General features: G+C 33.3%; 1 protein-coding gene and 1 long non-coding RNA gene across 3 annotated transcripts in view; one reads left to right on the top strand and one right to left on the bottom strand.

Annotated features, from left to right (window-relative positions):
• Positions 1-27568, bottom strand: part of LOC126747382 (transient receptor potential cation channel subfamily A member 1) — a 592560-nt gene that overhangs the window by 441887 nt on the left and 123105 nt on the right. The gene's annotated exons all lie outside the window — the stretch shown is intronic.
• LOC126747406 (uncharacterized) lies at positions 33-1303 on the top strand. Its single transcript, XR_007664182.1, has 2 exons — positions 33-270; positions 845-1303. It is a non-coding gene; the product is annotated as an uncharacterized LOC126747406 (long non-coding RNA).

Below are 27568 nucleotides of genomic sequence, written 5' to 3'. Positions count from 1 at the left end.
TTCAATTTTCTGTTAGATACTTTAGCCTTTGACGGTGTTTCGAAAATCGTAATATTATTATATATATTTATAATAATCCTAATATTTAATAAACAAAAAACTGAATGCACTCGTCAATTTTGAGCACTTGTACTTAAATGTCTCTAAATTTACCAGATAGTATAATACAAGTTTTTAGAAAGTTTTTATTTGTAGATACTACAATTGATACAAATGTATTGCCTGGCACGCATATTCAAGTTGATATTTTGCAGCATTGTCCAAAAAATGGTAAGTGTTTGGTAAATTTTTACAAATTTGCTTTTGCTTGCAATAAAATCTAAATAAGAAATGAATTACTTGAATTTTAAGGAGATATATATTCTTTAAAAATTGGTAAAATTGGTAACACTTGATCTATTCTGGTCTTCGAATAGATCAAGCATATGTCAACGAGTAAGCATATGTGAGAATGATCAACCATATGTTTCTAAATAAAGGAAATTAAAATTTTCTTTTAAACTTTAGTTTTTTTAAAGAATTTGAATATTCTTTAGCAATTGTTCAAAAATAATTCTACACCTGTTATTTTTAGTGATATAGAACAAATTTTGCTTTAACTGGCTGGTTGTAATATAATGATACAACTTAATAAACTTTTTTTCCATTTAAGAAATTTATTCCTAGTTAAAATATAAAATTAAACGTCCTCCTGTATATCTAAATTCACGTGTTTTTTTTAGGAAGTTTTTTTTTTGAGAAGTTATTAAGGATGGTTCGTTTTGAAATGAAAGCACTGTATAGCTAACTTTTTTGAATGACCCCTTTATGTTTTAGAAGATGGATAAATTGTTTTATATTTCAGATAAACAATTAAAAATTTATTCTCGTAAGAGGCTTCACGAAGATGAGATTGTCGGTGACCAACATGAAAAAGTTAAACTTGTACGTCACAGTCCCAGTCCTCAAAGCACACAGACAGTTCTAAAGTTCACTGTAGATTATCCAGATACTCCATCTTCTACAAAATCTAATATTAAAAAAAAATCAAGAGTTTTAAGTGTTAAGTTAACTTCATTAAAAAAAAAAAGTTTAAAGCTTAAAAAAATAAGTATTTACGCCTTAAAAAGAAAGCAAATCTAGTGTCTAAAAACTTTTTGGCAAATTTACTTAAAGGAAAAAGTACAGCTGTAAAAACACTAATTAACATGCAGTTATCTCCAACGAGGAAAAAAGTTTGGACGACCAATGAGCGACATTTGGCACTTTCTCTTTATTATAAGTCTTATTCTTATTTATCTTATTAAAAGCTTATTGAATTTTTGTTTTGTTTTTATTTATTTATTTTTGTCTCAAAAAAGGATTTTGGTAAGTAATTTATTATTTGTTAATAAAATTTAAGTTGTAAGAGATAGCACCTTCCAATACATTACTTGACCACCACATTTATCTAGTCATTTATGCGAGATCACAGCGCATTTAAATATCGGCAATAACAAAATAAATAAAAGCGCTGTTATCATCATCGCCCTTGTCTTAAAAAAATAACAACACGGCCGGGCGCCCAAAGATTCCCGCGTCGTTAAACTGCAAATGGTCAATATAGTGCCGACAAAGAAAAACAAAGTTGATGATGGCTCTTTAAAGACAGAACGTCGTATTTTAAATTTAAAGGTGTCATCCTATAGGCGAGAAAAAGTGGTGACAATAATTTATTCATTTAATAAATACTTTTGTCATATATTTTGAAATAACGCCAGAAAAAAAATAAAATGATTTTGCCAAATTTCAGTTTTTTGCAAAATTTAGGAAGTATTTAGATTTTATTATAAAAGGACACTATATTGCTCAACTTTCCTCTAATTATACCACCTCTATTGACGTCCTGTATAACCGTGATGCGGGGTATTTAAACAAAATGTTTTTTTTTTTGTTACTAGGTATCTTTTTATAGTTTTAAGTATAGTTGTAACAACTGGTAATTGAGAATTTTCCTGTGTCGCTTAAAACTTAAAATGAGGCCTCGTTCCTAGATTTGACGCTTCGCGGCAGCACCACACGGTGCACGAAACTGAACGGCAATCCGATAGTCGACCGGGTACACTTTTTAACACAGGATTGCGTATCTTCCCAAATATTCAATCAACGATGGCACCCTATTTTATAATTTAAAAACGTGATTTTTTTCTATGAGTATAAAACAAAAAGTAGAAAATACAGTATTATTGTTTTTAGAATATTATTTTTTTATCGAAATACGTAAAAATATACCAAGTATCCCATTTAAAATAAGAAAGTTAGAGTCACTTCCTGTTAAACCGGCAGTGATGAAAAATAATAGAATATGTCAAAAGATGCTGTTATAACTATTCTATCGCTATACCAAATTTCAATTGTTTATCTTGAAAAGTAAAAAAGTTATTAAGTGTTTCCTTTTGTCTGTGTCACCCGGTATACAGGGTGACAATTTCAAGAGTAGCCATGGCTTATAATTTTTAAACCGTAAAAGATATAAAAAAATGCTTAAAACCGTTTCTATAGTAACAAGGGGGAACCAAAATGATGAATTTTTTAGGGATATACTATCATCCCCCTAACCCCCAGAGCCACCCCCTTAAAAATTTTAAATTGGAAGGGTAGTCGAGTGATACCTTGTTTGAAAGGTCTATTAATTCCCTATATTATGCGACCCTACTTATAATAATCAATGCATTTATTTTAGAGTTATGCTAATTTTAATATTTTATTAAAGGTTATTTAAGTGTTTTTTAATTTCTTATAAAATTAACATATTTTGAAAATGTCATAAAATATTTAACATTTGAACATTAGTACAAATGGTTAAGAACTAGGAAAACACTCTGCAATATTGCGTTTATTCTATTTTTAAAACAATAAAAATCTGCATTGAACTTTAATTATTTTATTAAATGCTCAAAGTGGCTTCCATTATTTTGCAAGCAAAAGTACAATCTGTTTTCAAACTCTTGACGAACATTTCTAAAAACTTCAGTTGTTAATAATCGGCACTCTTGTGTAATTCTTTGTTTTAGCTCCTCAATGGTGGCAGGCTGCGTTTTGAAAACGACCGATTTTAGGTGACCCCAAAGAAAAAAATCGAGAGGGGTGAGATCTGGCGATCTTGGCGGCCACCAATCCGGCCGGCAATCCATTGGTCTGGATAATGATTATCTAGCCACTCTCTAACAGGCAATACATAATGTGGTGGGGCCCCATCTTGTTGAAAATGCAATAAATTTTCATCAAGAACAAGATCTCCATTTTCATCCCTTTGGTTTTCCAATTCCGTTATTACTAAAGGCTCAACAGTTGTTTCTAACATTTCAGCATAAATTTCTCCATTTAGATTATCATCAATAAACAATGGCCCAATTATATTATTCCCTAGAATTCCGGCCCACACATTTATTTTTTGGGGATATTGGGTGTGCCCTTCCCTAAAAATATGGGGATTCTCATCACTTCAGTAACGGCAGTTTTGCTTATTAACGTTACCGTTTAAATAAAAAGTGCACTCGTCACTGAAACAAATGTTTTTTATAAAACGTGGCTCATTTATTATTTTTTGGGTCATTAATTCACAAAATTCGATCCGCCTGTCTGGATCGTCATCACCAAGTTCTTGAACAATCTGTAGCTTGTAAGGATGGAATTTATTAATTTTTAATATCTTTCGTACTGATTCACGAGACACTCCTGTGGCAGCTGCTGCTTGACGAGTCGACATACCAGGATCCATAGCAAAATGCCCAAGAACCTCAATCTGAGTTGCTTCATCCAGTATTCTTGGCTGATTTTTCTTTATATCACCTACAAACCAAATTTCTTCAAATTTTCTTACCAACTTCTGCATGTAATAATGCCCAACCTGCTTATCTGGGTGCCTCTCATTAAATATTGTGGCACTTCTACGAAAACAGCGATTTTGAGAACCATAAATAAATATCATTTCAACTCTTTCGGCGATCGTATAAACCATTGTAAAAATAAAACTAGAGCAGTGAGAGAACTTTAAATCACAAAAAGAACCACGATATTACTAACCAAACCAAAAATTGAACATTTTAAGGCAAAATTTAAATAAACAAAAAACAACAAATATTTCGAGAATGGCAGGCATCGAAAATTTTCCTTTTTTTTACATCGCCAAATACCATTCCGACAATTCAATAATTTCAGTATAAGTGTACTATTTATTGGAGTTTTGTTTTGGCTTTTAACAATTCATTTTAGTATCAGAATAAATATTTTTATTCTGATAGTAAAATGAATTGACTAACATTTAAAAGGACATACATATCTCGGAAATGGTTGCATTGATTTTAATGAGTAAGACGGCAAAATATAGGGAATTAATAGATCTTTCAAACAAGGTATCACTCGACTACCCTTCCAATTTAAAATTTTTAAGGGGGTGGCTCTGGGGGTTAGGGGGATGATAGTATATCCCTAAAAACTTCATCATTTTGGTTCCCCCTTGTTACTATAGAAACGGTTTTAAGCATTTTTTTATATCTTTTACGGTTTAAAAATTATAAGCCATGGCTACTCTTGAAATTGTCACCCTGTATAAGGGCGCCATGTCCGACACTAATTGTCGTGTCTTTTTCAATTTTTCAAATTCATATCTTTGGTTGTATGAGTAGCGAACTGATGAAATTTGGCATGTCATCTCTCAAAACATTGAGAATAATGGATCCGTAAACAATTTTTTTTCCGGTACCCACAAAGGGAGCGGTATCGAGTAAAAGTAAAAAAATCGTAAAAAATGGGTAAAATTTCTTTTGTCCGCCATAACTCAAATTTAAAGCATTTAAACGACTTAAAATTTTTAGGACATAAGGCTCAATGCGCAAGAGCCCTATACTCTTTGGATTAGATGCGTATACAGGGTTAGTATTTATAAGCGGGTAGTATTTAATCGAACATCAGTTTTTATACTTTTTAGCACGTTTAAAAACTGGGTGGAGCAACTATAATACTTATTGAACATCTAATCTTTAGCATCTAATAAAGTTAATATTGTCAACTGTTTTATACTAATCTGGATAGCTATTTAAATAATAAAGCTTCTAAAAACTATTTGAACTTCATACTTTATAATATGACAAAAGCTAGTGAGCATAAAATAAAACAAAAATAGGCATCACAAATATACTTTATTGCCTTCTATTTATAAAACAAAAAGAACAAAAAAAGCCATTTTTAAAACAGTATTTGAACCACAAAACAAAAAAGAGTGAACATTAAACAAATTATTAATAAGACTTCAATAAATTAAAAACATCACTGAATTACCAAAGCAGGTTTGGATTTTGATGGACGTCCACGCTTTCTTTTTTTGCCAATATGGATATTTTTTGCCTCTACAGGCGGAACTGTATATTTTAATCTAATTGCTAGGCCCAGAAGATGTTTGCACATATACATCTTAAAAAACTGTAAACAATTGCAGCTACCTTTTCATCCAATCATCTTTTTCTTTGGGAATTGTTACTCTCCAAGTGGAAAAAAAAAATTCTTTGAATTCATCAAAAGTTTCCCAAGGTTTTTCTGCCTGAACATCCAATACTTAACCTCCTGGTACTATATAGACATTGTTCTTCGTGTCAGCATCTAACACCTTTATTTTTTTATCTAATTTTGCCCATTGATATGCTTTTGTCCAATCAGGAAGTTTAATAAGCGGAGTAATTGAAAAGGACTCCTCTGTAGTTAGTTTTGCAGGACCATTTGTTAACTACTAACGCGAAAGATTTCCTTTGTCTCGTTTTCTGGTTATCGCATCGGAGATAGTTAACATTTCCGATGCGATAACCAGAAAACGAGACAAAGGAAATCTTTCGCGTAATGTATTGCTATCTTGCTATCTATCTTTTGTATTGCTAACGAAAATATAATGGTGTATGGAAATTTAAATTAAACGAAAGTATATTTTAATACATCTGTATTCAATACGTTTCTGCTTTAGACTAAAATTACAAACTCACATCAAAAGCCTTTTTGCTTCATTTCAAAATGTCAAATAAATCAAATATGTTTGTTTGTATAACTGAACCATTTTCTTGACAACCTAAAAAAAAGGTCTTTTAGAGTACTTAAGTTTATTGCCACTTTTGCCTTTCTATTACTTTCTATGAGCCCTATGTCTAATTTATGTTTGCGGGTTTTATTTTCCTTTCGGAACCTGGTTTATTGGTTTTTGTATTAATATAACAGAATATTAATTCCAACAAGCACCTAGGTACCAATTGCGATTTTGAGTTAACCACTCTTCTTTGAAGTATTTAATAAAATTAGTTTGGATTTTACATTTCCTCATAAAAAGCTGTGATGCGCTAGTAAAATGTTAACAGGAGAAGTAACGGACTGTAAAGCATCAATGTCTTGTAATACATTCTTTCGGGCGTTTTTATCTGAGCAAGTTTGTTCAACCCTGGTTTGCATTTTTGTTTTTGCATGTGCCCAACACATTCTTACAATAGGTTCAGGACCAAAGACTTCTGTAAAAGCATTTTGGATGCTCTTTGCGGCATCACAAACTAATACCGACGGTTGTAGAGAATGTCCGTATAACCTGTTCTTTTAAACTATTAAATAACATGGTAAAATCTTCCTGACGCTCGTTTGTCGAAACTCCTAGACATATCGGATGAAATTTTCTATGTTTATCTGTAGTTCCTACAACTAATACCGGGAACCCTTGCCAAATCAACTTGTATGTCGCATCAGCATGGATAATATTTGCATGACGTTCTGCTAACCCCAGTAAATGTTTTGTAGACAATGCAAAGTGGAAGGACATTGGTTCATCCTCCAATATATAATAAGAAAGTACAAACACTTAGTGTATGTCCTCGGGAACTGCTGTATGATTTAATATCCACCGCTCCAGTTCTCCTAGACTTATAGTTGAGGAACCGTATTTAACACGTCTACGACTTGATAGATAATTGTTTAATTGTTTCATTGATGGTAATTTTACTCCCTCCATCTTACTAAGACTTTTTAAAATAGCTTTAGGCTTTAAATGTAAATCAAATAGTTTGTTTATTTCTGTCTTAACTTCCTGACTTATTCCGTAACCAGTTTTACGTTGTTACAGCGATAAAACCTTTTCTTTCCTTCTTCAGTCATTTGTGTTATTAAAATAGACCAAGTATTTTCTGCACGAACAACTTCCTCCGCTTCTTTAACACATGCAAATTTTCTTACAAAGAGCCGCTGTTTACTCTCGCCACGCTTTTTTTTCTTTCTAATTCTTCAATCTCCGAATCACTGTCCGAACGATATGAAGGAATTTCTATTTCATTCTCCATTTGAATATTGTCATCAGAACTATTCCCGGGTAAAACAGTATCGACTTTCATGATTATTTGATGTTTAAAACGAATAAAACGGTGCATAAAACAACTGTTTATACTACTGAAATATTATATACACCATAACCGTTGATTGAGAATATGGGAAGATGCGCAACCTTACGGGCAAAATCGTGCCACTAAAAGCGGCTGGCGGATAGATGGCGCAAAAAGAAGCGCGCTCCGGTCTCGTTTAAAAATCTCGTGTATTATTTAGTCCAGGCGAATTGAACCAATTTTAAGCAAAAAAGGAAAAAATTGTTATCCGGAAACTAACGACGGGAAAAGGTTTAGGGGGGTATCAGGAACGAGAAAAAAATTCATGCAGGAGCAGGTTATAAGGGAAGTAAAGTTTTGGAGGGTGAAAAGGGGTGAAAAATTGTAGATAATAAAAAAATCTACAACTTATATATATACATATATATATATATATATATATATATATATATATATATATATATATATATATACAGGGTGTCAATTTGAAAACTTCCCACCCCTATTATCTCGAAACGGGTTAGGTTTTTATAAAATCGCTAGGAAACGTGGATTTTATTATCGAGGGGGAACAATTTTTATGCAGAAATCACTCTTTCAACCCCCTACCCCCCAGAACCTTCTCTCAAAAATCTTAAATGGCAATAGGGGTTGAGTGATACCTCATTTGAAAGAACTTTTTATTCTCTACATTTTGGCAACTTATTTTTTAAATTTGAGTGCTGCGTTGCCAAGTTAGGGTTATTTAAACATTGTTAAATTACTTATTATTAAACATTATTCCTGTAAGTGTTTTAAATACGTTAAAGCTATGATTTCTATTGGAACGTGTTTGACCATAAAGCGAACCGGTGCATTTCTCACTGAAAGTGTTTATCAATCCGACAAATTCTTTTGGTCATGAAAGATAAACATTTAATTTTTTTTCTTTTTTGTTTATTTTCGTTTGCAATGGAATTCGTCTCAATACAGTTCGATGATATGATCCGAAATTTAAAATAGTATTTAGTGAACTTTCCTACCAGTCAATGTCACTAGGTATTTAAATCAGTTAAAATTTATTTCGATAATTTGTGTGTTATTGTTAGTTATTATGGTATACATGCTTAGTCAAAGAAGTGAAATGATTTTTATTTATGGCGAGCAAGGAAGATGCGCAAGAAGAACGGCAGAAGTTTTTTTTTCGTTGCAGAACCCACCAATTCTCTCCGTACAGTAGCACGTCTAACTGGAATGTCATATGAAACTGTACGACGAGCATTACAGTTACATAAATATCATCCGTACAAGATGCAAATTTTACAGGAACTTCATGAGGACGATTTTGATAGGAGAATAGAGTTTTGCGAAATTATGTCCAACTTAATAAACACTCGTGCAATTGTGGTAAGCAACATTTGCTTCAGTGATGAATGTACCTTTTTCCTAAACAGCCATGTCAATAGACAGAATTGTCGATACTGGAGTGAGGACAATCCCCACATTTTCAGAGAGGGTGCTACACAGCGGCCACAAAAAATTAATGTTTGGGCCGGTATTCTTGGAAATGCTGTTATAGGACCGTTGTTTATTGAACAAAACTTCACTGGAGAGCTCTACTTACACCTACTTGAAGATGTAATCGATCCTTTGATAACAACTGAACTGGAAAATCAAGTTGGTAACATTTTGCAAGAAAACGAACTACACTTTCAGCAAGATGGAGCTACGCCGCATTATTTTCGGCCAGTGCGGGAGTGGTTGAATAACAGATTCCCTAACCAATGGATTGGTAGAAGGGGACCGATAGAATGGCCTGCTAGGTCACCAGACTTAACGCCGTTAGATTTTTTTTTATGGGGGCACATAAAATCGGTTGTTTATAAAACTCAGCCTGATGATATCGAAGATTTAAAAAGAAGAATTACAGAGGCAAGTAGGGCTATTCCAGAAGAGGTATTTCAGAATGTTCGGGAAGAATTTGAGAATAGACTTTATTTTTGTTTGGAGAACAATGGAGAACACTTTGAACACCTCTTAAAGTAGATGTGTTAATAAAATAAATTTTAGGCGTGCTTTTGTAAAGACCATAATTGTAACGGCTATGCAAATGTTTAGTAAAAATAATATTAACCTAAATAACATGTTTCAATGCAAATCATAGCTTTAACGTAATTAAAACACTTACAGGAATAATGTTTAATAATAAGTAATTTAACAATGTTTAAATAACCCTAACTTGGCAACGCAGCACTCAAATTTAAAAAATAAGGTGCCAAAATGTAGAGAATAAAAAGTTCTTTCAAATGAGGTATCACTCAACCCCTATTGCCATTTAAGATTTTTGAGAGGGAGGTTCTGGGGGGGTAGGTGGTTGAAAGAGGCGAAGTGATTTCTGCATAAAAATTGTTCCCCCTCGATAATAAAATCGACGTGTCCTAGCGATTTTATAAAAACCTAACCCGTTTCGAGATAATAGGGGTGGGAAGTTTTCAAATTGACACCCTGTATATATATATATGTGTTGATATGAAAATTAACTTTTTTTAAATGGCAAGTCTATATTTTTTTTATTTTATCTGAAAGTACATAAAAAAACAAACAAAATGAGACCTGGATGAACCTCCTACGACGATTTTTTGAAGGACAAATTTTAATTCAAAGAAACGTCATTTTTATTTAAAAACTTAATATCTCGGAAAATTTTCAATATTTCGGTCTGAAAAAATTTGTGGTTTTTAAGGACACATGAAAGTATCTTTTTGCCAAGTTTGATCAAAATCAGTGTGTTTGTCCGAAAATGAAAAATAAAAAAACAAAAAAATTAAAAAACAGCAATATTTCGCGATTTTCTTGGAAATTTTGAGGTTATGTCACAAAGTGGCCTCTATAAAAGTTGTAGATTTTTTTATTATCTACAACTTTTCCATTATACATTTTTTTCTTTGACGTCAACTTTCGCCGCAAATCGAAAAGGTACAATTTTTCACCCCTTTTCACCCCCCAAAACTTTACTTCCCTTAACCTGCTCCTGCATGAATTTTTTTTATCGTTCCTGATACCCCCCCCAAACCTTTTCCCGTCGTTAGTTTCCGGATAACAATTTTTTCCTTTTTTGCTTAAAATTGGTTCAATTCGCCTGGACTAAATGTACACGAGATTTTTAAACGAGACCGGAGCGCGCTTCTTCTTGCGCCATCTATCCGCCAGCCGCTTTTAGTGGCACGATTTTGCCCGTAAGGTTGCGCATCTTCCCATATTCTCAATCAACGCCATAACCAATAAACGTATATGGGAATCCCAAACGCAGCTAATTGTCGCTCCAGTATAAACGCACGTTGCCGGATTTTTGTGTAATTCATTAACGAAAGCTGTTGCCGAATCCAAAATAAAAACTTTTAAGAAAAAAAATTGATGATTATATAATATTTTAGTTGAAATGAATTTGAAATATAGATGCTCATTTAGAGTTTTTGAAGTTTAGTTGGTATTTTGGTAAACTGGTTTTGAAAATTAGAAGCTCATTTAGATTTTTTGTAGGCTTTGTGTATTTTTTTGTGCCTGCTTTTGTTGGCAGATTAAAAATATAATGCATTTTGTTGTACATCCATAATATTTGATGCTCATTTAAAAATTTCCCTTTATAAGCGATCAAAATAGAGTAAAAAAAAATCAAAGTAGTCCAGAGGCTAAAAGAAAATTTTTATAAAAAAAGTTTTTCAGTGAAAAGACTTAATTTTATAGGAGAAATGACATATTTGGAGCTTTTTTTTTTAATTTTTTTACGAGTTATGGCATTTTCAGTTTTTTGAACTTTTCCGCCAAACGGTACTTATTTCAGAAAAAAAGTTTTTATGATAAAATAGCTTCATCTTTTGTCTTTCAAACGCCATAAAACCGAAATTTTTGTGAACCATGCAGGGCGAGCAATTATAAAGTTTCCCCATGAAGGTCCGAAAAATTGAAAATATAAAATCATATTTTATTTAATAACTTCGTAGGGGTTTCACTTGGAGATTTCATATTTTCAATTTTTTTAATGCTTTTTAAAACCTATTTTCTGTTACATTCTACAATCACCTACGTAGAGTAGTTTTCGCTCTACAGCTTTTTTTGACTTTGACGCTTAATACTCCCACATACGAAAACCATATTTGCCCTCAGACACGCGGAATTTATCTGGCTAAATTCCACTAAAAGCCGTGTTCTTTAAATATTACCGTTTTCCATTAAAATGCCATTTTCTATGAAAAACCCCAAAAATCGGTCAGTGGAATCCTCTACCCCCCCAGTGCGGAGCTACCAGGGTACAATAAGTAAGTGGTCCAGCTGACAATGTAAAAGTATAGGGAGTATACGCGTGTCAACAAGCTTATGGCTCGATGACGGTTCCCGCGTGGTTGATAATTAATGGCGGAAATTTCTTTGTTTACTTTTCCATTTTGAAGATTAGAGGCTTAAAATGGGTGGAAATGATCTGGAATTGCTAGTGAATAATATATAAAGCATTAAATTTTCCGATTATGCTCATATCAAATGGGGAAATTGTGTATTGCGGCCAGGAAAATTCGGCAAAGTTTTGGCGTCTTACAAAAAAGTCCTTTTTTCTTGCCAAACAATAGAAGTAATTCAAAATAATCATCCATTATTCTCAAAGAGACTTAAGTATATGAACAAAGGGGAGGAGAAAGTAAACTCAAAGTCCAAGTCTCATAATCAAGCGTCTATTTAAAGGTTACGCGTTTCGCTGCATTAGGGCATCATCAGACCTAAGTAAAATTAACAAAATTAAATAATACGGAGCAGAACGCTAATTAAGACATACCTATCTAAATACAAAAAACTGCACACTGACTCACACTAACATAAAAATAAAATAAAATAAGTTTATACCATCGTGTATCGTTATTGACTAAAATATGAATTTTAAAACGCCAAATATCACATCCAGTAAATTTTTTACATATTATTTTATAAATAATGAAAACAAATACAATTATGAAAGGAAAAAAATACAAAAAGGTTTTTCAAAAAACATAGAGATCAAACCAGAGACCATTGGATCTAAATTCCGAAGCATATACCTTGTCGCCAAACCGGGGTAATAATGTAGCATGCGAGTAATTACGTTATATGAGACAAGATTAAAATTTTTTATTGGAGATTATTGAAAATGAGATTAGGTTCGAAATTGAAGATATCATTGACACAATTTAATATTGGGCTTCTCTTAGCTCTTGTAATCTCCAGCTTTTCGAGGAGATCTAGTTTTTTACCCTTTCCACACTCATGTAATATAGGTACATCATCCGACACCGAAAAGTTATGACCAGCCGATAAAAGGTGATTTGCAAAGGCTGACTTTGTTTCTTTAATATCGGTGTCCTTACAATTGTTGAAAAGACTTATATGTTCTTTCACCCTAGTGGAAATTCTTCTACCAGACTGACCAACATACACAGTGGAACACTCACCACAATTCAAAGAATACACCCCAGATTTTAAAGTTTGCTTCATTTTATCCTTTGTGTTTATCAAGTACTTTTTCAAAGTGGTTGCAGATTTAAAAGCTATTGAAAGATTAAGATTATTTTTAAAGAGTTTTGCAAGTTAGAGAGATATTAAACAAAAAAATGTTAAAGATCTGAATTTGTTAAGATTTAAAGAATTGGAGTGTAAGATGTGGTAGGAGAATTTATATTGATTGATGTATACGAAAAAAAGTTTCTTTATGGTAGAAAGTGGAAAATCGTTATTAACTGCAAGCTGCTTTATTATGTTAAATTCTTTATAAAAAGATTCCTTGGATAGAGGAAGGGTGAACATCCTATATAATAAAGAGTTAAATGAAGCAAACTTGTGGGTATGTGGTGAGTTAGAAGTGAATTGTATGATGTTGTCAGTTGTGGATGGTTTCCTGTATATATCGAATTCGATTTTATTATTATTCCTGGTTAACAAGAGGTCTAAGAAAGGCAAACTTTTGTTGTGCTCCTTTTCTAAGGTAAATGAAATTCTACTATATAGACTGTTTGTAAAATTTAAGAAGGTGGACAATTGATCGTCATTGCCTCCCCAAACAATACAAATATCGTCCACATATCGTTTATATGCTATTATATGATCGGCGAAAGAACTGTTCATAATTTTGCACTCCAAGTTGTTCATAAAAACTTCACTTAAAAAAGGGAAAAGGCATGATCCCATGGCTAAGCCAGCCTTCTGTGTATACATTTTGCCATTGAATTTAAAAAAGTTTTGATCTAAAACAGTTTTTAGTAGGCAAATTAAGTCTGAAGAAATCAGCCTGGGTAGATTAGAACTTGCCAGTAAAGATTCCATTAGTTCAATGCAGTCAGTGGGTGGTATACTGGGAAAAAGATTTTTCACATCTAAGGAAATTAACATTGCATTGTCTGGTATATATATGCCTTTTAAAAAATTAGTAAATTCGACGGAATTCTTAGTGGAAAAACAACTTCGAAAGGCTGTTACCTCTCTCAAAACCCCATTCAACCATGAAGAAAGTTTATAGCAAGGAGAATCCACAAAATATACCACTGGTCTAATTAGCTGTCCTTCTTTATGAACTTTAGGTAGCCCGTAAAGGAGAGGAGTTCTAAAAGTTATAAAAAAAAAAAAAAGAAAAAAAAATTTACTGGATGTGATATTTGGCGTTTTAAAATTCATATTTTAGTATTTTAGTCAATAACGATACACGATGGTATAAACTTATTTTATTTTATTTTTATGTTAGTGTGAGTCAGTGTGCAGTTTTTTGTATTTAGATAGGTATGTCTTTTCTGTTAATTAGCGTTCTGCTCCGTATTATTTAATTTTGTTAATTTTACTTAGGTCTGATGATGCCCTAATGCGGCGAAATGCGTAACCTTTAAATAGACGCTTGATTATGAGACTTGGACTGAGTTTACTCTTTATTAAAGAAAATCTAAGGCTTTGAAAAATATTTAGCTTTAACCTGAAATGCTCTCCAGCTGCAATGATTCTTTCCCTTAATTGATCCCCGTTTAAAATCGGAACCATATACACAAAGTCTTTCATACATCCCCAGACTGAAAAATCCAAAGGTGTAAGGTCGGACGAACGGGGTGGCCACGGAACAGGAGCATCTCGACCCCGACCAATCCAGCGATTAGGAAATACTTGATGTAAATAGTTCCTAACATTTATAGCAAAATGAGCCGGAGCACCGTCGAGTTGAAACCAAATAGTTTGTCTTACATTTAGAGGCAAATCATCAAGTAAATCGGGCAGTATTTCCTGTGGAAACAATAGAAATGAATCACCAGTCAAATTACCTGGTAAGATGTCAGGTCTTAAAAGAAAGTTATCCACAAACCTGCCCACACATTGACTTTAAAATTTACTTGATGATGTGTCTCAACTATGGCCCTAGGATTCTCTTTAGCCCATATGTGTGCGTTATGGATATTTGTCATGCCGTTTCTGGTGAACGTGGCTTCGTTAGTAAACAGAATCGCCCTTATAAAATCTATATTTCTATTAGTATTCATTTCACATATCACCATCTACAAAAAGCAAGTCTTGCCTCGGGATCGTCAGGTAAAAGACTCTGTACTTTTTGAAGATGAAATGGGTAAAGTTGTTGACTCCGTAAAATATTATGTATCTCAGTTTTCCCAATATTTCTCACCCCTTCAGCCAAAACTCTAGTACTAATGTTTGGTGATTCTTCGACAATTCTTAAAGTTTCTTCCTCTTGCCATGGTTGAACCGAGGTCGGCCGCAATTGCCCTTTCGTCTTTCGCTGAAACTTCCAGTCTCCTTTACGCGGTTAATCAAATTTAAAAAATATTTTCTTTGGGAAGAAATCGGTTTGGGAATGTCTGGGCATAGCGTCTAGCGGCTAACTAGCATTGGAGTCACATTTTTCTAGTTGAGAATTGACAGGTATTTACTATTTACAATAATATTTAAAACTTACCAAATATCAAAACCATATCCGTGTTTTCGGAAAAGGGTACATTTCTTGGTCTATGAGCCATTATGGTTTTAAAAGTTGTAAGAAAACACACCAAATACAAATATATAATTAAAAAATGTAGATTTATTTCAGGAGTAATTGAGAAGCTTGTTTAGAAAGTCAGAAGCGTTTAAATTTGTCACTTTGACAGTACGTAAAAAGTTGCTGGTGCCCGAGGTTAGCCAATTTGTTTAGAAAGCAGTATCTAGATTTTAAAATTAAGATATCTAACAAACGGATTCTCAGGCTGGATAATTAGAATTTTTTACTAGAACTTTATTATACAGGGATACATAAAAGTTTTAGTACTTTTAACACATGCAATATACAGCAGGTGGCGCCCTCTGCAAGGTATAATGAATGCTTGAACGGATTTTAATTTCTCGTTCCAAAAAACCCCCTCACACGAAATTTTAATTTAATATCTTATGAAACACTCGACTTACTTTAAAAAAACGATTTTATATTTCTCATTTTGACGCCCTGTATATTGAATACCAAGCGCCCAATTATAAAATGGCATAACGAAAGTCGCATTATTTTGGTCCACCCTATATGTGGCCGGCGGATTGGCCTCATTTTTCCGGACACCCTGTATATTTAAAAGTATCGAAAGAAAAAATAATATAATATTATAATATAAGAACTCATCCACCATAAAATATCAGAAATTATTAAAATGAAATAACTAATATTAAACTTAAAAAAATATTATTTGTCCTCATGTACGCTTGTTTTGTAAGATTAAATTTATTTTTTAATGCATAAAAAAGATAAAAACTAGTAGTACTATTACTTAGTACTATTACGTAATTTTCTACAGATGATGTTCATTTCCTTAGATTTTTAAAAATATCCGGCCTGACGCAAATAGTTGGCCGGTCACGCGGAGCGCTAACTTTATGGCTGGCATTTTATGGATAACATCACACAAACTTAAAAATTATGGATTTTAGAGTCATGTGATCATCATAATCTTTTTTGCTATTGGTCCGATTGGATTAAAATTTGGTATTTGGGGATTATTTAGTAAACAATTAATGTTTTTTTATAAATTTTTATAACATTAAGTTTTAAGGTCACGTGACTTTCATAACTCTTTTGCTATTGATCCGATTGGGTTGAAATTTGGTATTTGGAGTTTATGTAGGCTAAAATTAATAAATGTTGACAGATATTTTTTACATATAGCACATTATATTGACATACAACACGAATATATAAATACATTATGGTTCTTTGAAGCTGATAATTTAAGTTTTCTTGAAGAATTCCTTTATGGCTTTTCACAAACAAGGCCTAAACGTTCCAAACTCGTCCCCATGGACCAAAAGTATAGGAGCGAAGCGACTTTAATTTTCGAGTGATTTTAATAGCATTTTAAATGTATGCCTAACTGTATAAAATAAATTGGTAGTTATTTTGTCTGATTGACAGCTCGTCAAAACCCAGCAAATAAGGCCAACCGTGACTTATGACAATGAAGAAAGCCCTGTTCATTATTAAGTTACATACTTGATTTTCGTACTATTTTCTCGATTTATAATTTATTTAGTAGGCTAATGAAGTTAGTAAATTAAGTGTCACATTAGGCGTATAGAATTCTGTAGAAAAAATAAAGAAAGTCAGTAAGTTAAAAAATCGTCCAAGTTCCTATTAGAGAATTTTTTAACATAATATTTTTCCATAAAAAACGTATTATTACGATTTAAGAGGTTATTAATTTTTCAGTAATCAATATAAAGAGACCATAAAATGATCACATGCGGAAAATAATTACCACGTGCAGCCTTTAATATCATTAAATGGCAAGTGAACATTAAAGCAAGTGCATTACTTAATATATTTATTCGCGTGACCTAAGTTAAATTGCTTTTAATTTTTTCCACTACACTATTTTGGGCTTTAAGCTTTTTAATTATTGTTCAAATAATCAGATATAATATTGCGTTTTTTTTTAAATGAATACTTCTAAGCACAGTTTTTTCCAAATTTAGGATTTATATTAGTTTAAGAAATTAAAAATTAAGTTATGTGAAAAGAGACAAAGAGCAAGAAGCTAATAAAAAATTGAAAAAATTCTGAAAAAAGAGATCTGAGTTTAAGTATTAGTAAGAACAAGATGTAAATTAAACCCGATATGCCCAAAGCAGACTAAAATTAGGAAAGCGTCTGTTCTTGAGATGATAATCGGGTTCAAATGACGTCTGACTACATATTAGGGGCGGTAGAGTTTAAAAAAAAACTGGGTTAGAAAGAGCTGAAAACGAATGGCTCTCAATCCCCGGCAAAAATGAGGTGCTAAGGATCACTTAACCCTTTCAATACTACGGGGTTATATAGATCCCAAGAATAATTCAAAAAATACTGCATTGACAAACGCGGCCTTAAAATGTATTGGGATGGGATAACTCAGTAGTGTAAAGTCCAGTTCAGAGATCTATTAGAATCTTAGATGTGTCGCAGATGCCGCACTAACTAGGCCGTGCGCCTATGTCGTGTTTATTGTCGTATGATATACATGTTTAAATGGCAAAAATTTATATTGTTTAACACGTTAACTGCCATGCGTACCATATATGAACACAGTAAATTTTTATTCAGCGCCATGTGTACCACCAGTGGACACAGAACTTCTTACCTTCCAAGCCATGTGTACATGGGGCGGCCACATTAAACGTTGATTGAAATGTATGTATGGATTGGTCTGGCGTAGGAAATAGTTTGTTTGAGAATGGCTCGGGAATATTTTTGTTTTTCGAAATAATATGACACAAAATATTAACGTTTTTAAATGATACGTTTATTTTTTCAATGGGCAGTCATTTAACATGTAAAATTGTTATTTATAATTATAAAATAAACAAACTAATTTTAAAAACAAAATAAATACAAAATGAAAAAATTATTTTATATTTTTAAAACATGTTTTTGGAAAAAACAGTCCATACAAATAAAAATATTATCGTCACAACCTAGACATACGTAGGAAACTCTTTTGGTATTTTTTACAGCATAATTACGCTCCTGTTCTTGTGAGTTTTTTTCGTAGCAATATCTGCACCTGCCCCTTTTTAGCTTTTTCTCGTTATCTGTCTTTTCGGAAACTTTGTGCTGAAACTTTTTGAGGGATTTATTGGGATTGGCGGTACTGCCGTTTCCAAAAGTTGCATGGCAAGATTTTCTTTGAAAGTCGATATTGAAATTTTTTGTCGTTGTGATAAATTCAAAGGCCAATTTTCTGTACCATTTAATTGACTTTCTAAGAGAATTTGAATAAGCTGACATTTGGTCTGACATATCAACAAATGATTTGGCCTTATTATAGTCGATTATTGCAGAAGGTTTGAACCTAGGACCCTCTCTATGGTGTACTTTCTTTAGTTCATCTGTATGTTTTGTGGATAAGAAGAGCACGTCCCTCTTGTCATGCCACTTCATAACAACAACTTTATTTTTATTTTGTTTTGCAACAATTTCCCCTTTTTTAATGTTGCATCAACTACAGACTTTGGTAGGTTTCTTCTGTTTTTACGAATCGTTCCAACTAGATGAGTTGATCTATTTTGCAAGTTTTCCGCAAGAGGAATAGAGGTGTACCAATTGTCTGCAAAAAGGGTCCGGCCACTATCAAGCAATGATTCCGCAACCGATTGTCCATTTTATTTTCTCTTTACCACAATATACTTTCAGGCTGTAAGTAAATCCTCCATCTAGACATACTTTATTAACTTTAATGCCGAACTTGTGTCGTTTTCCTTTACCTCGGAAAGGTATCATGGTTTCATCGATGCAAAGAGACTCTTCTGGAATAATGCAGAAAGAAGCATTCTTGTTGAGCATATCAACAAGGCATTGAATTTTATGAAGCCGATCATTGGGAGGACAATCTTCATTATTTGCCAAATGAAACATACGTAAAAGCAGCTCAAATCTATTCCGCGGCAAATATTTTGATATTTCGTTTTTATATAATGGATGTTTGCGCCAATAATCTTTTAGTAATGGTTTTTTATCCAATCCCATCCAAATTAAAATAGCAATAAACGTTCGTATTTCGTTACAATTAGTATCCACCCATGCATTTAGGAAAGAATATTGGCCAATATTTTCATTCGTTATGGCAAGAATAATTTGCTGTTCCGCGTATCTATTTATTTCGACAACGATCTTATTAATAACATCGTCGGATACAAGTAATTCAAAAAAATGAAGTTCATCCTTACCGCGCATTTGGGTCTGCAAGGCTAGTGAAATTCCAATATTCATTGGTAGAGTGAATATCGAAAAATTTCCTGAAGCTGGTCTCCACTCCGGTCTTTCATCATTGCCTGAAGAATCTATGTCTATATCTAACTGAGCAGATGTTGAAGGCTTGGAAGTATCTAAAAAAATGGAGGGTAGTGTATAAGAAGATAATTATTACTAGGAAGAGAAAATATGAATTTTAGACGTTAAATTTGATATACATAAGTATTCCACTTAGTTTCGAACGCGAGTTAGTATATTGAAACTTTTTACAACACTGTCTTTTTCTAATAACATTTTAGAAAATAAACTATGTATAAAAAATTGAATTGCCAAACCTCCTACGTACCTAACTGACGTATATACTTCATCTTTTTCTTTTTAGGGCGGTCTTCTTCAGAACTGCTTGAAGATATCTCGCCGGATATATATGTCGGATCTAAATCAGAATCTGAGATATTTGAAAACTCGTCACTCATGTCGAGGTCTCTATAAATCTCTATTTCTTCTGCTGCAGCCTCCACTGCTTGTTGCATCTCAGTATCAGAAATAATTCTTTTCTTTGCCGCCATTGCTCCTCCAAATTATAGCCCACAAAACAAAATGTTTTTACACCGATTTTTATAGAAAGAATGAATGAAGAAGGCAACAAACATAAAATGCACTTGGTATTTGCGCTTCTAGTGAAAACCGTACAACTGCTGCCATCTCTCCAGGCGAATCAACATTGACCTTGTACTAGATAAGGTACACATGGCACACGACATCAAAAAATAAAACCTGTACAATCAGGTGCCATGTGTACCATATTTGGACACAGCTTTTTTAAACAAAAAAAAGCAAAAATTACATAAATTTTTACACATGCGTTTGTTTTGATGCACACAGACACCGTTTTTAATAAAAAAGTTACGTGGCCCGTAGGACCCGGTAATTTTTTTTTCTAATTGGGACTGGCAGTTAACGTGTTAACTGTGAAATCATTTTAAACATACGTTAAAACATTTTTTATTTTTCTTTCAAAAATGTCATTTTCTAGAGAAAAAATAATATCACAAGGAAATAATATCAAAAAATTGACCGCGGACTAAAATCCAAGCATCTTACAAAATATTTTAAACACTACCAGCACTCACAGACTTGTCACCTCTTTTTAGCCAGTCTATTTTGTATTACTTTTATAATTTTTGTATTACTTTCGACGCGTTATTAAAGAGATCTTTAAAGATGGGTCTATCGCCTTTAAAATAGTTGTTGGATGGGTCTATCACCGTTAATAATTGGGAGGGGGATCATATGAGGTTATTATTATTTGATGGGTTTTGCTTTTTACACGTTTATGAAAGTGGTGAATTTAGCCTGTATTCGTCTAAATTTTTTGCAGTTTTTACTGTGAGGAAGTGTGTTTTTTTATTTGTGTTTGTGGATTTGTTTTGGTATTATACCTAAAGACCTTAAAATGTTTCGACCCTGGGAAAATAGGCAGAAAAATTTGGCAAATGAAGAGGGAAGTGTTTGTGCGGGCTTATGGAGGCCGTGGGTGCACAAGAAAGACAATAACATTTGTGATGAAGACAATAAGAGTGATCTGGACAGTGATTTAGACTTACATAGTTCTGATAGTTCATTTTCTAGTGTTGAGGAAGTACAGGAAGTAGAAGCTACAGGGGAAAGTTAAGCAGTCTTAAAACGTAATTGTATGTACAGACGCCAAACAAATTTATCTGTTTAATGTCTATAACAATCTAAGAAATGATCCTTAGTTCACAAATGATTGTAGTGCTTTGCAAAAAACAGCTTTTTTTAACAGGGGTACCCTATAGTACAATATGCCTGTAAAAAAAGAGATTAAAGACAGAATAAAAAGGAAAGATGCAGGACAATCAAAGGGACTTGCCAAATTGCTAAGGAAAGGTGTGTATTCTAAATACAATAATAATGAGGTTCTGACAAACATTTCTCAGTCTCAACCTTGCGGAAATACCTAATAAAACTTGGATGTAAGCTTAAGATGGTTAACAAAAGAGCTGCTGTAATGGAATTGTCAGGTGGTGTATAGAATATTTGAAGGAAATTAGAAAATTTTGGGAGTAAGAAAGATCCATATTTTATTCATCCGAAACATGGTATGATACATTTATTATTGATGTATGATTTCCATTCTCTGGGAAATAGTCCCTTTTTTGCCATAGTAAGAAGTCAATATTTTTATTAATTAAACAAGTTTAAAATTTTATTTTTTACAGCTTACTGCCCCTGTTTGTCCTTCAGTGACACAATAAAGACTGCTTCTTCCACCATTCTTTGGAAAATCTCTTTTTTGCTATGGTAAGAAAAACACTGTTTTTATTAAGAAAACAAGTCTAAGATTTTGTTTTTTACAGCTTACTGCCCCTGTTGTCCTTCAGCAACACAATAAAGACTGTTTCTTTCTCTATTTCCTGGAAAAAGTCCCTTTTTTGTTTGTTGAAAACCCTATTTTTATTAATTAAACGAGTTTAAAGTTTTGTTTTTTTCAGCTTACTGCCCCTGTTTGTCCTTCAGCGACACAAAAAGTATATATATTTTTGCTGTGAACTTGGTGCAGCCTGAGGGTGTTTAGAATTATACCCAAATCAAAGACAACCTAATCACAAACTGTTCAGACGTATTTATACCCGCCTAGGCAACACAGGATGTTTTCGTCCTAAAACTTTAAATGGTGCTTCAAAAAATATGAACATCGATGATGAAGAAGAGGTTTTAGCTCGTATTTCGGAAAATCTAGATCTCAGTACTTGTCGGTTAAGTACGGCAACAGGAATAAGCCAATCGTCTATCTGTAGAATTTTAAAGAAAGAGAATCTCTGTCCCTATCACTATACTTCTGTTCAAAGTTTGCTACCTCAAAATTTACCAGTTCGCCTACAGTTTGCTCAATTTATGCTAGATTAACAATCCGAAAACCAGGAATTTCTTAATTTCCTTTTTTACCGATAAGGCGACGTCATTTGTGGGACTTCGAAAATCCGCGGGCTCTAAAGGAACGACATTTTCAGTATGAAATGAAGGTAAATATTTGGTGTGGTATGATATCTGGCTTTTTTATTGGTTCTTTTGACCTTTTAATCTGAACGGGCCCCTCTATATAAACTTCCATGAACAACAGTTAAACCCACTTCTATAAGATAAACCACTAGCCATAAGGCAGAATATGTGGTTTATGCAAGACGGGCGGGGCGACGCCAAATTTTTCTCTGCCAGTACGGCGCTACCTGAATGAACATTTTTCTGACCGGTGAATTGGGAGTGGCAGTGAATGTGTTTGGTGACCTAGAAGTCCAGACTTAAACCCTCTAGACTTTTCAATATGATCACACATGAAGGATATGATTTACTAAGATACAATTAATTCCATCGACAAATTACGACAGAAAATTCAAGAAGCTGCTAATATTATCAAAAATAATCAACAAAGGTTATTTAATATTCAAAGATTTTTAAGGAGACGTCTTACAAAGTGTATTGAAGTGGAAGGCGGGCTTTTGAGGATTTACTTCTTTTAATTCTTCTATCTTGTAATTTACCTAAGTAACAGAGTGTAACTAACCCCCTGTATAATTTATGCTAAATTCACCACAAAATTCGTAATTTTCATGTCAAAACACATAAAGTCGCCAATTTTCAAGACCAAAATGCTTAAAATCACAAAATTATTAAGAAAATTCAAATTAAAGTTCCAACTTTAAATATCATGTATCTCCTATTCTTGCAACATATGTACAAAACATATTAAGCTCAATCACCATATATATTTTTGTGTATAGTATCTCCACTTCAGAGATTGCCGATTTTTAATAAATCACCCTGTATAACCCAGCAGTGATGAATCAACGGGTATATTTATCCCAGCAGTGTTTTCCAGATTAACATTAATTATTGCGTTTCAGGATGAATCGCCCTCTCAAGGCAAAAGAATTGTACGATATAGCCAAAAACTTATCTGACTTGGAGGAACTACTAGATCCTTTTCACAACAGTGATGACAGCGCCGACTGATACCGACTCCGACTCCTCATTAGAAGAATCTGAATTTGAAGAACTTGGCGAACCAGCTGAAGAGGACCTGGATAATCAAATTGAAGCTGAAGATAATAGTCATTCAAATGACGCTGCACAGCAGCCGCTAATTCTAAATCCAAGTTTCGAATGGACTAGAAATGTTAACAATTTCGTATGTTATCCCCTCGCATGAAGAACCAGTGCTTACAGATAAAATAACCAAAGATTCTTCTGTGATTGACTGCTACTGTACCGGGTAGCCAAATAAGCGAGGTAAGCGGCTGTATCTCGGGACCTGTACGACAATGGATGGCAACAATGGATTTTTTTTTTCTTATGGAAAATTCCGGAAATTATTTTTAAGTTCTCTCTCTTTTGAAGTTTAAAATCATTAAAATCGGTGTAAATTCTAAACCACTTATTTGATTTGAGCAATTCAAAATTCATTTGCAAGATAAATGTAGCTGCTTTAAAAGTCTGATCTCATCACTACTATATTAGGAACTATAGGGTTCCTAATAAAACCACCAGAGGGCGCAATTTGTAACAATTCCAGTTTTTTTCATTTTGCTCCAAAAATTTAAATTAAATGGTATATTTTTGACATCATATTTAAAAAGTAGATAAAATTTGCAAAAATACTGTGAAAACCGCATGATGATATCTTTGCTTGTTTTAAAGTTATAGCGAATTAAATTCTTTTACGCACCGAGTCCAAACTTACGTACCGCCATCTAGCGCTCGGCCTTAGAATGTCTAGTTAACGTATAGTAGGCGGCAAAAACAAAAGAAACTCTTAAAAAGGATTGAATGGAAACGTCAAATATTTATTAGACGGCCAGTTTAAATCTGTTTTCAATTTTCTTTGCTCGGTTTTTTGTAAAATGCCTTTGACAAATAATGAAGCTGTGGATTTGATTGCGGTTTTCTTTGAGTGCTTTCAAAATGCAGCAATAGCTGAAAGACAGTATGCCCTTCGCTATCCAGATCGCCGCCATTATGGCAGAAGAATTTTTCCACGGTTGGTACAGCGACTACGCGATACTGGGAGTTTTAGTCGGCCCAAACTTAGAAGGCGCCGCTCTACTGGAAGAACTGAAGAAAACATTATTAATGTGTTGACCTACGTAGAGTTTAATAGGCATATTGAAACTCGTGCGTTATCTTTAGATTTGGGAATAGCTCGAACTACTGTTCAAAATATACTTAAAGACCACAGGTAATACATCTTTTTATTATAATTTTCTTCTCGAATATACGCAGTTTTTTTATTTTAAGGCTACACCCTTTCCATATAATCCTACACCAAGCTCTAAACGAACATGATTTTGAGCGTCGAATTGATTTTTGCCAATGGATACTAGCAATGATTCGCGAAAACAGGGATTTTTTTTTCACAGATTCTGTGGACCGATGAAGCCACTTTTTGTAGCGATGGGAAACTCAACAGCCATAATATGCATTATTGGTCGGTTGAAAATCCTCGTTGGATGCGAGAAGTCCAGCACCAAGGCCGCTAGAGTGTAAACGTGTGGTGTGGCATTATCGAAACGAAAATTATTCCTTGCCTATTTTAATGGAAGATTTGACATTGGAAGTAAGACGGACCATGTATTTCCAATTGGACGGGTGTCCAGCACATTTTTCCCGTTTGGTGCGGCATCATATAAATAATTACTTTCAAGGGCGCTGGATCGGAAGGGGGAGTCTATGTCCTTGGCCGGCCAGGTCACCCGATTTAACATGCCTAGAGTTTTACTTATGGGGTCGTTTAAACGATATTGTGTACCAAACTCCACCTACAACAAGACAGGATATGGAAAATAGAATCCGTGGTGCAATAAATGAAATATCAGCTGCTGAAATCGAAACAGCAGTTTTATCCACCCAAAGAAGATTGGAAGCTTGTTTGGAATGTGATGGAAAGCAGTTTGAACACCTATCGAGGCATTAAATACCAAATATGTTTGGGTTTAAAATCGGTCCTTTTCAGGACCATAATTTAAATATAAAAAGAAATTCGTTAATAAAATTATTCGCCTTATGAAAGTCACATAAACTTCCAGTTATTCTGTGATACATAGGTATTACTAATTTATAATTTATCAATCAATTATTACTTTAATAATTTAATAATTATGACAACATCATGGTATCCTAGTTGTGGTAATACTAATAAGAGATTTTTAGGCGGGACACTAGATGGCGGTACGTAAGTTTAGGCTCGGTGCGTAAAAAACTTTAATTCGCTATAACTTTAAAACGAGCAAAGATATCATCGTGCGATTTTCACAGTACTTTTGCAAATTTTATTTACTTTTTAATTAGGATGTCAAACATGTACCATTCAATTTGAATTTATAGAGCAAAATGAGAAAAAATAGAACTATTACAAATTGCGCCCTCTGGCGCTTTAAGTAGAAACTATAGAGTAGTGATGATATCAAACTTTTAAAGCAGCTACATTTTTCTAGCAAATAAATTTTAAATTGCTAAAATCATATGAGTGGTTAAGAATTTACAGCGATTTTAATGATTCCACTTTCAATAGCTTTTTCCACCTCTACTATCATTCGTACGTCAATAATTCATAAACCAAAATTATAGTAAATTATCTAGGCTTACTAAAAATAATATCAAAGGTATAAATTAATATTTAAGTTTTCGGAGAAAAAGAAGTTTCTCTTATTTAATTTTTAGTTGCACCCTCTTGCGGTGAAAGACGGAACTTAAAAATAATTTCCAGAATTTTCTCATGGCTATTTTTATAATAATAAAAAAAATTCCATTGTTGCCAGATGTACAGGTCCTGAGATACAGCCGCTTACCTCGCTTATTTGGCCACCCGGTACAATGTTTTCCAAAAGTCTCTTTTCTAGCCGAGAGAAGCGACAGTACCTTTCAATAGATAGATGAATCCATGATTAAATTCAAAGAGAGATCTTCTCTAAAACAATACTTCCCCTTGAAACCAGTAAAAAGAGGGATAAAGTTATGGACGAGGTGTGACTCTAACAAAGGCTACGTGTATAAAACAAATATCTATAGCATAAAAGAAACAGAATCAAATTAAATCAAATCAAATCAAATCAAAATGTTTTATTGTCAGAAAATTTACATTTTATCGACAAAGCTAAAGGAAAAAAAATACAAATATAAACAAATAAGCATAAAAAAATACTCAGACAAAATACACACAATTATATGTATAAAATTGTCAAAAACCTTAGTCTCAAAAAAAAACATACAATAAAAAGCAGGCAAACATTTTGCAAATAATAGGTAGCTAATAACGCCAGTGTGTGTGCTTTAAAAGGAAATTATAAAAAAGTCTTCTACTGTAAATAGGGCTTGTTGCAGTAGTAAAGATTTTAGGGCATTGCGAAAACAACTAAAAGTAGTCATCGATTTTATTACGGAAGGCAGATGGTTGTGCATTTTTATTGCTGCATAGAGTTCTTTACTAATTCCGACCGTGGAATTGGCAGATGAAGATTATGATCAACGTTCCTTAGTGAATAGCTGTGGGATAGTCTTTCTGGAATCTGCGACACATGTTTGCGGATAAGGCAGATAAATTCAAATATAAATAACGAGGGAAGAGTAAGGATCTTATATTTTATAAAATTTACTTAGCAGTGAGCTCTACTATCAAGTCTTAATAAGTAGCGAAGCGCTCTCTTTTGAAGTTTAAATATACGCTCAAATTGGGTCTTGCAGCATGTACCCCAGAATCGAAGGGCGTAACGAAGATGTGACTCAAAAAGAGCATAATAAACTGTTTTGGCCGTGAAAAAGCCTCATTCTCTTGAGATTGATCTTATGGCAAAACATGCCGAGCTTAGTTTTTTAGATAACGTATCTATGTGCAAATCCCATTTCAAAGAGCCGTCCACAACAAGACCCAAGAACTTGACAGACTCAACAACTTCCAAAC

Source organism: Anthonomus grandis, chromosome 19 (genome assembly GCF_022605725.1).
Source record: "Anthonomus grandis grandis chromosome 19, icAntGran1.3, whole genome shotgun sequence".
Taxonomy (NCBI): domain Eukaryota; kingdom Metazoa; phylum Arthropoda; class Insecta; order Coleoptera; family Curculionidae; genus Anthonomus; species Anthonomus grandis.
Note: the sequence above shows the minus strand (reverse complement) of the source record. Positions and strands in the feature narration are given on the sequence as shown.